The following is an 11,893-nucleotide window of genomic DNA, read 5'->3' as shown; positions in this document are numbered from 1 at the left end:
TGTTTTTCTCATGAATAGATACTGGATTTTGTCAAGGTTTTTCTGTAATATTCCTTTGTGATCTTTTAGGATTTTGTTGTTTGTGAGAGTCTCAATATGAAGTCCAGATTGGCCTTAACCTTACTGTGTAGTCCAGGCTGGCCTCAAACTTGCAGTGATCTTCCTGCCTCAGCCTCTCAACACTGGCCTTTTTGATCTTTTGAGTATCTTCAGTTCTGAGCTCCTGCTTCATTCCTGATTTTGGTAATGTGTGTGTGTGTGTGTGTGTGTGTGTGTGTGTGTGTGTGTGTGTGTATGTGTTTCATCTTGATCAGTATTTATCAATTTTGCTCCAAATATTTATCAATTTTATTGATATTTTTAATAGATCAGCACTGTTTTTTTTTTTAAATTTCATTGACTCCCTTTTTTTCAAATTTCCTTCTTCTCACCTTCTTGATTTAATTTAGCTTTGCATGGTGGAAACCTATATCCTTATTTTACATCTTTCTTTTTGGATTTTTCTGCCTGAAATGTTATTCAGAAATTTATCTCTTAATTTCAGAATATTTGGAGAATTTAGCAGATATGTTTTTATCGACTGTAGCTTAATTCTAGTCCTGTGCTTTCCATCAGTTACTGAGAAGGGTGTTGGAATCTCCTCCACACTGTGTCTTAGCCTAATTTTCTTCTCAGCTGTATCAGCTTCTGATTCATGTGTCTGAGGTGTGTGGAAAATGAGAGGGGTACATATGTCACAGTGCATCTCGCTGATGACATCCTCAAGGTTTACAGCGTTTTCTTTAACCCTGGTAAATTGTTTGCCCTGCGCCTACTGTGTATGGTAAAGTTCTCCGCCTTTCTTAGTATGTTCATGCCATATCCTTTTGTAGCTCTTCTTTTGTTTATTTGTGTCTTTATATTTAAAGCACATTTCTTTAAGTATTATTTTCTTGTTCTCTTATGCATACTGACATCTCTGTCTTTTAAGAATGGTGTTTAGATAATTTCTGTTTCTTATAAATATGTCTAATTAAACTTACCAGTTTTCTAATTTTTTATTTGCTGTTTCTTCTCCATTATTTTCCTTTTTCCAGCTCTCCTTTTGGCTACATGTTCTTCAGGATGGCTATGGGACGTTCCATGCCTGGGCCACAGCCCGAGCCATCGGAGTTGAACGCCGGTTCCCAAGCGTGGGAGGTGAGGCGCGGTCCTCCTGTGGCTGCTGCCAGACTGCCGCTCGGGTGAGCGTCCCCGGGGTTGTGCCAAGGCTGGGGCTTCAGGCTGGGGCGCTGCTGGGCCTGCACAGCCTCGGGCACCGGGCACCACCCCAGGCTGTCAGAGCCGCGCTGCTTCCCACAGGCCCAGAGTGGTGGCACCGCAGAACTAAGTCAGAATAGTGCTCCGGGGGGATTTCGTTCTGTCAAATAAGCTGCCTAACACAGCATCTTTCTTTCTTCAGTGGTTGGTCCAGAGTGTCCAATATATACTTTTTTTTTGGTGTTGTAGATGAAACCCAGGGTGTCACTCTCCACCGCTGAGCTGCACCCCAACCCTGAAGTTTCCTCCTTCTGCTTCAGGCTCCCCTCTCTACACACAGCACCTGCAGCGAGCTGGAGGCTGGGCTGCTCATTTCCCTCTTAGCCGGCATGCTGCTGGTTCGCTTTTTCTGTATTCCTGTGTTGTAATCCCGAGTACATTGTTGTCTCTGCTTTAAACAGCCTATTCTGTGGTAGTTATTTTTTGCATGAGAAAAGAATTCTTCATACCAGTGCTCGGCTTTGCGTAGTCCGAGCCCGCCTGGGGCACTTTCTGTACTTGCCAGGCTGTCTGGAGTCACTCCCTGCAGGTGCCTCCCAGGTCAGGGTGTCTTCTGCTCCCTACCGGACTGTGTTTCTCTGCCAGCCAGGCTCACACAGAGCTGCCCCACACTCTGTCCTTGGAGTGGGAGGTGTTTGTCCTTACGCATTCTGTTTCCTTCTGACCAGGGTAAGGGTTCCTCCTTGCCCCTGCAGACATTGGGGATCCAACTTATTATTTATTTTGCTTATGTTATTTGGCATTTGCAGAGATTCTTCTATCTGTAGCTACATAATTTTCAGCAGATCTGGTAGAACTCATCAGTGATTTCTGCAGCCGATTTTCTGACCCCTCTGTCCTGAATACAATGAGAAGTATGTCTGACTGGCTACACTGAGTCTGAGACCCCTGATGCTCCACTCTTCCTTCATGACTGTGTTTTCTGTGTTCTTTGATGTGCAGTTTCCACTTTTGTTTTGTTGGGGTTTTTTTTTGAGACAGGGTCTCACTATGTAGCCAGGCTAGCCTTGAGCTCATGGTGATCTTCCTGTTTCAGCCTCCTGAGTGCTAGGATTACAGGCATTCACCATCATGCCCAGATTTCTATTTATATTTATTTTTAGCTCTCTGATCTTTTCAACTCTAGCATCTAACCTACCAAGCATGATTAAAAAGAATAGTACTTAAATTTTAAATGAATTGTTACAATGAGACACACTCCCATGAATTCCCTTCAGATACTCCCCCTCACCGAGAGCCACTCATCCTCTCACCCTTGCCATGTTCTAAAGTGTGTTGGAAGTTCTCTTTACCGTGTGTCTTGCACTATCCCGGATTCCTTTATGTCTTGGATGGATTTGGTTTATGTTTCATGGTCATTTTGCTTTAGGGAAGTGCCAAAGGTCAAACAGTGCTGGGTTCAGTGAAGAACAAGACACATGAAGACACAGTATCACGTTTTTAGCAGCCCAGCTTCTTGTTGAATGGCACTCAGCAGGAGCAGCCAACGTATTTCTTTTTAATCACACCTCGTAAAGACATGAGAAAGGCTGTGAGCAGGGCCCACCACTGCAGCAGATCCTTCCACCTCACACTGCTCAGAGTCTCAGAGATACCCGAGGGGTCCTGGGTTGTGTGTCAGTGACATGGATCACTTCCATTCTGGCTGCAGGGCCAGTGTGCACTCTAGACACAGGCTCACTGGTCCTGGTAACCAGGCCTACAGAGCACCCATAGACCAGTGTCCCACCAGGAGACCCACTGCATGGTGAAGGGTGGGGCACAGCCCCTGACTGTAGGACCCACTGGTCTCTGTGGTTGGCAGTAGCTTATACACCTTCTGAAGGCAGGGCTTAGCTTTCTAGTGGTGGCACCACTAGAAAGATGGATCCTTCTGCAGGACAACCCACAGGGAGTCTCACATCCTGGGAGAACCTGGAGACTGGACCCAGACAGGTGTGACCACACTGCCACCTTCCATGGTCCTCTGGAGATTTGTATAGTTTGTTCCACAGCTTTGGGCCTTAGAGAACTGGGGGATCTGTGAAAGGTTCTGCCTCAGTAGAAATTATGGCGGTGGTCCTAGCCTGACGGAGGGCCAAAGCGGGAACGCCTACCACTTCCTGCTTCTTCTTCAGCCTTAATTGCAACTCCCCTTCCTGTTTGCACATGAAGAAAACTCCAGTCAGCTCCTTGAGCCTCATCAATATCTGCCCTAAATGCCACCCCTAGTTAGATGTTATATATGGATCCTATATCCCATGTTCCAGCCAGAGAAAGCCAGGCTGCCGGCGGTCATGGAGTTCTCTCCATGTCCTTGGAGTAAAGGCTATTTTTACTTTATATTCTCTCTCTTTTATTGCACCAGAAAGTCTTTCAGTCTGACCCCTAGAGTCTCACTGGACCTCAGTTTCAGCTGCCACCAGGGCGTTTGAGGCTCCCTATGCCTTGGGAGCCAGCAGAGGTATCATCTGGGGCAGGAGGAACCAATGTGGGCCTGAGGAAGTCATGTGAGTATTTATCTCCCCTCCCACTGAGAACAGAACTGGCAACAACCTGGGCCACAGGGTTTGCCTGCCATGGGCTCAGGGCCTCAGGAAGAAAGTCTAGGTCATGGCCAAGGATGAGCCCTGAGACCTGCCCTCATGATAGGTATAGGTGGATACTGGAACCGTGAGTCAGGCATAGCCCGAGACCCACCCCAGGCCCCAGATAACTCAGGAGACCAGTGTGGAGACTCAAGCCCCAGCAGGGCTCAGTGGGTGAGGGCAGATGCCCTGGAGGGCTATGCAGGGCAGCAGGGATGACACGCAGCTCTCACCCGCTAGGAGACCCACGATATGGTGAAGGGTGGGCACACGTGGCTTTCACTCTCCTTATCTGAAAGCAGGCAGCTGGCTGGACTCCACGGAGTGGTGGCTGGGCTCCAGGCACGTAGCTGGCTGAACCTCTCTGGGCCTGTTCTTTGTCCCAGCACCCCCTGCCCCACACTTGCCACCTCCCCTGTCTGTCCCAGGACAGATCTGTATCTCATCCATCTTGGCATCTACTCGAGAGGGACTTGAGCCAGTGCCTTGTGCTTTTGGTAGAGTAGCAGCGTTTTTCTCAAGTCCCATGATTTTCCTTATTCAGTGTTTTCTGTAGGAGGACTCCGTCCAAGTAGATCTCAGCTCAAACAGTCTTGTTGGAACCGAGCGGGGGCCAGTGCTCCCACTGGAGCCCTTTGCAGCGGGTGACCAAGTGTTACACTGAGTTGGTGTAATCAGCTTGAGGTCCAGCTGCCAGGGTGGGGACCACAGAGCGGAAACTGGTAGAGTCTGTGAGTCCAGGGATCTTGGCAAACACCCACTACTGTGGCCCAATCTCTCCTCCCAGGAGCAGGCAGTCTGGGGTCTCCAAGCCAGGCTGCCCACTCTGGTTTGTGTCCTGGACCTGGGTCACTTGCAGGAAGCCCTGCCTGGCTTATCACCACACCAGGCCTGGGCGGTATCTGGGTGGGAGCTCAGCTCTCCCTGGCTTCTGGCCTGAGCACATTTTTAAAGAGGGTGGGGAATTTATAGCCCAGATGTATTTTGAAAGGGCTCCTGGATGGGATAGTTAGAAAGTGCTTTTCAAATTACTGGTTGGCTTGCTACTCTCTGTTCTAAACTTCACTGTAAGCTGTAAAATACGGAAGATTGTTTGCAGGGAATCTCACTGGACACCGGCACTTGGGACAAGATTGTTTTGAAAGCAGAAAGATAATTCTAGACTCTCTGCTATCCTTCCACCCATGCAGGGGTGCAGCTGGGAACGAGGGCTCACAAGCCAAAGGTCACATGGAGATCTTAATGGTCCTTCAATGCTCTGCCTTCTTCATGTGGTAGAGCAAGTTGACCTGAATATCGTAAGAGGCCAACAAAACAGCTGTCCTCACCTGGTATGCTGTAGGGAGGCCGAGTAGCTCTTAAAGCCCAGCTCTCAGCCCCCGACCCCCGTGTCTTGCCCCAGGGGTGTGGCATGACCCTTGGTGAATTAGTGCGTGACAGAGAAACCTGTCCAGTGTGCTAAGACGTGTTAGAGTGGCTGCACTGTCTGAGCACATACTTGGGATTCAAAACTGGGTGGAAATAGGAAATTTTTTATTGAGAACAGAAATAGATCAAGTCAGCAGAAACAGAACTGGTGAGCAGCCAGTTCCTGGGGGTCTGCCCCCACCCCACCCACAGCTGCCTTTGCTCAGGGGGCCCGAGGATGGTGTGTGGGGTGTGGTGCAGGGAGTGCAGCCACTATTCAGCATGTGGCCTTTTCTGTGCTCCCTGGCTTCCTAATTTTGCAAGGAGAGGGGTGGAATAAAGGCACAAAATCCTGAAATCATTCAGTGATTTTTAGAAAGGAATCTTCTGCTTGCTATCAAACAAGAGTTTTTGACATTTTCTTTTCCCTGTGGTGGTCTGGAGAGACTCTTTCTCCATACTGGTGAAAAGGGCAGTATTCTGGTCCTCAGGCCCTGGACGGTGGGCGGCTGTGGAGGGCACTGGGGGAGAAGTAGTTAAGAGAGCATCGATGGAGTTTCTGATGTCCAAGCCCTGCTGCATTTCCAGCTCTAGGTGTCTGCTGGAAAATGCAGCTGGGAGCCAGGTGACACACATGTGTGTGTTTTGCTGTTACCAGAGAAACAAGAGGGAAAAATAAAGAACTAAGTTTCCACAAAAATCCAAACTGACTTCAAAAGCGTCTGTGTGCAAAGAGACGAGAAACAGGCGGGGATTCCAGTAACGGGCACTCTGTCCTGCTCCGCAGCCCACTCCACCCACGCTACAGGCACACGTCCACTCGGCCTGGAAGTGGGAGAGTATGTTGGTTTTTCCGGGCAGGAATGGGCCGCCCCCGTCTCTGGGCAGGAGCCGAGCCTTCCCTTGAAGTTGTCCCAGCAGGGTTGGAGACACACACTGCACTGTTAGCCTCAGATGGGGCGGGTTCAGTGAGACCACAGTCAGAGGATGCTGGTCTTTCTAAGTGGCTATAAATAGAAGGGAGGGGTCTTATTAGCGCATTAAACACCAAAGATGAGTGGGCTGGAAAGGGGGAGGCTGTGAATTTAAAGAAAGACTCAGAGCCAGATGCAGCAGGCCAGCAGACTTGGCTCAGACCACTGGGGTCAGCACGGCTGTCTTGCAAATCCAGGTCTTTCCAGAATGGAGGTGACACGGGCCCTGACACTGTGCGTCATCTCCCATACTCCCCTGTGGCGGGCCAAGGCATCTATTTCTCTGGGACTAGAGGAAAAGGCACTTCACATGCAGGGCCAGGAATCAAGCCGGTGTGGGACTGAGCCCTGCTGTCAGCAGTCATGGGTGCTGTCCGTCTAAGGGGCTGGCTGCCACCTTGGGTCTGGTGTGCACAGCTGTCTGTGGCCTCCCCAGGTATCCTCCAGAGGCACAGCACCTGTCCTCGAGGAGCCTACCAAGCCTGCCATCCATCCGAGTTGGGTAAATAAAGCTGGGCATTTTAACAGTCACACGCCTTTCCAGTTTGGTGGCATTTATTTCATTCACAGTGATGTGCAGCCATCTCTACACCTGGCCTCCAAACCCCCCTCTCCCAGGAGCAAACCTTGACTATTCTGCCCTCCCTGTGCCTCTGGCTCTACCAGCCAGCCACTGTTCCAGGCTTGGCCTGGATGATGGTACCAGGGCAGTGGCACGGCTGCGGCTGTGTGTCTGGATTCGGACCCTCAGTACAGCACTGTCTAGGCTTGCCTGTGACAGAAGTATTAGCGCATCAGTCTGTTGTATACACTGTCCCATGGAGGGAATATCTGCCTCTGCTGTACATCTGGATCATTTCCCTCGTGGCTGCTGTGACTGAGGCTGCCACAACCACAATTCTTCTGAGAGCCTGTGAAACATTAGCAGGATGTAGGCAAGAGGAGGCCAGAGACGGTGGGTGGACCTTGGGGGAACTGATCCTAGACACTCTGGTGGGGCTGGCAGGCCTCTTGGCATCCAGGACCTGACACCAGGGGACTCAGCAGCCAGGAGACACTGCTCCACGGGACTCAGCCTAAGGGGATTTGGCAGCCAGAGGACATCACTGCCAGGAGACCAGGGATGCGGAGCCCTCTCCCAGCCAGTAGGCCTGGCCTGCACTTCACTGTTTCCTGCATTTCCCGCCTCAGGCCTGTGACTTCCAGGCAGGCAGGCCGCAGGGCACTTCCGGGGGCGCTCAGCATCCCGGCCCCGCCCTCTGGGTCTCGGGACTGGTCCGAGGGGAGCTGGCGGCTGTGTGACTCAGCGCGGGCGCAGTGACCCACTTTCCACTGCGGTTTGGCTGGGCGGGTTCCCGGGGCTCCGCTCCTTCTCCACAGGCACCGCCCCCGGGGACCTGGGCCAACCCGGGGTCAGCGCGGGATTCAGGCAGCCGGGCTGGGACAGAGCCCACGGTGGGCGGGCGGACAGGGCCTGGCCCAGGGAAGTGGGGCGCACAGGCCGAGGGGCATCCCCTGTGCTGGGAACAAGCGCTCTTCTCCTCGAGACCCCTCTGACTTTGGGGTGTCTCAGGCATAGGCACTCGGTCTGAACTCTGAACGTGAGGGCTTTCACTGTGCCCACTGGACGAGGGGTGGGACTTTGTGACATGGTTACTGCTGAGTAGAGATCCAAAACGGGGGAGTGCCTGCTTGTAATTCCCAGTAACGGGGAAGCTGAAGCAGAAAAATTCTGAATTTAAGCCTAGTCTGTGCTATGTAGTGAGACCCTGTCTCAAACAACAAAAATGAGAGAGAAGTGAACATACACCTGTCCACGTGGATTTGGGCTGGAGTACACCGGGGAGTGTATCCTTGTGACCTTTGGTTTAATCCCGGACACAGGCTACCTTTCCACATTGCTCTGCCATGGTGTTTAACCAGTTCCCGGGAAGCTTATTTTGGGCTGTGCAGTGATGTGACATCCAGGGTCCTGGTTCTGAGTAGCTTTGAGATGGCCTGCACGTAATCTCTGCTTGGTGACACACTGTTTCCTAGGGGCCAGTGAAGCCAGGCACTTCAGGACCCATTTGCTCTCCTCGAAACTTGCAAGGCTACGTCATTTGTCCTATGAGTCACAAGAAGTCCAGGACCAGTGTGTGGGAGAGCCAGGCTGGACACGATTTCTGTGGACGTCTCCCAGGCACAGAAGTGCCTGCCAGGCCCAGCAACTCAGCCTACATCCCTGGGTCCTGCAGGGATGCCAGGCTGGAGTGGGAACCCTCTGTTCTTTCCAGGAAGGAATAAGTGCATTTCTTAAAAAGAGGTGTGGGACATAGTGTGGAAGCTTCTGGTTTAATGCCCCCTGCATCCCTGGGTGTCATCTCAAGGAGTCGTTCTCAGTGGCAGCTCTCTAGGGACTGGCATCCAGGTGACAGACCTGGGAGATGAGACAGAGTACTGCTTTCTGCTCCATAGCTAAGGAAAGCCAGACTTATTCTGGGAACTGGCTGCACTGGAGCTGAGCACTGGGGGGTGGATCTGCCTGGCACTGTGGGTGAGACCTGTGCTGGTCTGGTGTCTCCCCAGGCTGTGGACATTGAGCTCCTGCTATCCACGTGGTTGGAAGAAGGTGTGATGTATTGAGGCCATGTTGGATCAAGCCCTCAGAATCCAGCAGCCCTGAGGCTGCATCCTTGGCAGACAGATGCAGGAGCCAGGTTTCTGGACGTGGCAGGCTGTCCTTGACCCACTGGCCTGTAGTCTTCAGGACCATGGCTGGTGACACAGGCACTGGCTGGGGCAGTGATTGGGTAGGGCTCCCCATTGTGCACCCTGTGCTCCATGGCATACAGTGTGGAGTCAGTCTCTCTGGGGCATGGAGAGTAATAAGCAACACATCAGGTGGCAAAGGTGACTGGAAGTCAGTGTGGCCATGCTGGTGCCCCAGGCATGTGTTGCACAGGTTCCTGGGGCACAGTCAGTTCCCACCGAGGGTCTCCCTGTTCCGCTAGGCCTGCAGGGCTAGTCAGTTCCACTCACTTCAGCAGCTCTGGGGAGAGACTTCTGAAGCGTCTGATCACTTAAGCATTCCCATCTGCGAGACCGAGCTGGGCAGACTGAATTCTAACCATAAATGGAAACATTTGGATAGGGCCACAGACAGCTGCCAAATGACTAAGCAACCGAGGAAGGGGGATCTGGGGTCTAGCGGGCTAGTTCTCAGAGCTGCCAAGAGGGCTGGATGGGGGCATGGAGACTCCGTGGGAGCAGTGCGGTGACAGCTGAGCCTGAGCTGCCTGCTAAGAGGCTGCCCTGGAAGGCTGTCAGTTGATAAAGGCAATCTCAGGTTTGGCTCCCTTATTGTCAGTTGAAAGTTATGAAAGAGGATTCTTTCAAAGTCAGGACTGATAGATGTTGGCAGAAATCAAAGGAAAGCCATTTCCACACAGATATGTTTGTGCATACCACAAACTGTCAAGCACTAACAGATTTGGTCAAGTTAATAAAAAGCAGGCAAGAGAAATAATTACTTAGGGTTTTGGGTTTTTAAAAAATTTTTAATCTATTATTATGTGGACTCTCTCTCTCTCTTTTTTTATTTTTTGGTTTAAAAATGGCATTTCCTTTCTTTTTGGTTGGCTTCCCATTTCTTCCAACTTTGCAACATTCTGAGTACTGCAGTGGTGTTCTGACACAACCATGGCCATCTACTTTCAAGAGTGAACAGTGCCCAGACAGGAGGCATGCCAAGTTCACAGGAGAGATGTCCCTGAGTGCTAACTAGAGGAGGGAAGTGTTTGGCTTCTGCAGTTGGATTGCTTTGAGGTGATGGGGTCCTGCAGGGACCCTCAGATTTGCCCTGAGGCGATCTACTTTTGTCTTCTTCACACTGAGAACACCAGGCCCTTCAAGGGATCAGAGTTTTCCTTGCAGACAGGACACCCTATCACAGGGGTGAGGGTGCCCATTGTCCTCCCCACACTTGCCTCCCAGCTTCCTACTCACTAAATGGAGCCCTCTGTGGGTTTTGGCCAAGGACCATGGGTAGCAGTGATGGCTCCACTGCAGGCTGCTGCATCAACATCAGAGCTGTCCCTTCCTCCATGGGTGCAGGGGCTCCAGCGAGGGACCCTGCAGCAGAAGGCTGACTGCTGGGAAAAGAAGAAGCTTGAGTCCCCAGAGGCCACAGGGATGAGATCCTGTCCCCCACCAACTTGCTCTGGGTCCTGGAGGGACTGGCAGTGACCCCCTGTGGAGGCTCAAGGACCTTAGCCTCAGGAGACAGCACTGGCTTCCCAGGCCACCCTGGATTCCCTGCACAGCCTTGTGCTGCTCTGTGAGCCTTGACTTCCAAGGGTGCCTCCTGCATCTTTTAAATGTGAAACTTGGGCTGCAGAACCAAGATGCATGAGATGATAGAAGCACACAGATGTTCTGATCCCTGGCAGAACTCAGGCTTGGGGCTAGGGCCCCACACCCAGACTCTCAGGGAAGCCAGACCCACTCAGCGGAGCCAGGAAGGGATGTGTGTGTTGGGGCCAGATGTGGGGCTGGGGATGGGAGTAGCTGGTGCCTTAAAGTCCTCTGAGAGAATGTGGGGGAGGAAAGGATGCAGTGCGGAGCTGGGTTGGCTGAGGGGAAGGGATCTGATGTGGGGTGGGATCAGAGGGCCCTCTGGGCAGTGCGTGCTCATGCTGTGCACCTGTGCACCCACCCAGCTCTCCCCCTGGTGCCACAGCTGTGGGGGGGGATTCTAGGTTCCGTGTTGCAGCAATGAACAGCCAGAAAAGGAAAAAGAAAAACTTGAAGGCCTAATATATAATAGCATCAGAGAATCATTGCTTAGGGATAGATTAAGGAAATACATGTAAAATGAGTATGCTGCAAACTAAACATCATTACTGTGAAGTAAAGAGCTTTAAAAAGTAGAGAAATTTGTCATATTCATGTATTGGAAGATTCAATATTTTTTAAAATTTTATTTAAAAGGAAAAAGAGAAAAAACAAAATAAAACAAAGCAGTGTAAGGGTACAATTAATACAGAGCTACAAAAAAAAAAAAAAAACCAGTAAGAAATCACCAGTTAATAGATTACAATTATCATCTTAGAGATAGTTGCTCAAGTCACAGTATCAAAACATACAAAGTGGACAGTCAAACAGTGAGACTGCAAACAGTTGTGTTCAATGATCCAACCAAAAACATTAATATGGTCATCTGTTTAACACCCCTAAACACACTTGCAGTTGTATCCTTTAGAGAAATTTTTTTCCCTCTCTTTTTTACAACAAAATTTACACATTTTGGGTTTTATTACTCCTTAGTTCTTATTACTTTTTTTTGGAAGAGAATAAAGTCAAATATGGCAAAACAAAGCTGTCAGTCAAAACCAAGGATAAACATAGCACATGATGTAAAAACAGAGTACAAGGTTATCAACAATGGTTACCATAATGCCTCTTGCTTCCTTAAAAAGAATTGTCTATCTCATAAGGTATTATAAAGTTGAACAAAACAGTAGAGAACAAGACCAATAAAACCCAAACCTTGTAAACACTACAGGACTTCCAAAGAAGATAATAGTCAAACCAGAATGGGCATCATAGTGAATCTTATTGCCTTCAAAGTAGTTGCCTATACCCTCAAACTTGATACTATCATAT

The 11,893-nt window shown here is 50.3% G+C and overlaps 1 long non-coding RNA gene across 1 annotated transcript; it reads left to right on the top strand.

Annotated features, from left to right (window-relative positions):
• Positions 1-282: 282 nt before the first annotated feature.
• LOC134470454 (uncharacterized) lies at positions 283-1,702 on the top strand. The gene is made up of 2 exons (XR_010039337.1): positions 283-1,223; positions 1,489-1,702. It is a non-coding gene; the product is annotated as an uncharacterized LOC134470454 (long non-coding RNA).
• The last annotated feature ends 10,191 nt before the right edge of the window (positions 1,703-11,893 follow it).

This window comes from Cavia porcellus, unplaced genomic scaffold (assembly GCF_034190915.1).
Source record: "Cavia porcellus strain 051 isolate PalLab524CR breed Dunkin Hartley unplaced genomic scaffold, mCavPor4.1 scaffold_15, whole genome shotgun sequence".
NCBI classification, from domain to species: Eukaryota; Metazoa; Chordata; class Mammalia; order Rodentia; family Caviidae; genus Cavia; species Cavia porcellus.
Note: the sequence above shows the minus strand (reverse complement) of the source record. Positions and strands in the feature narration are given on the sequence as shown.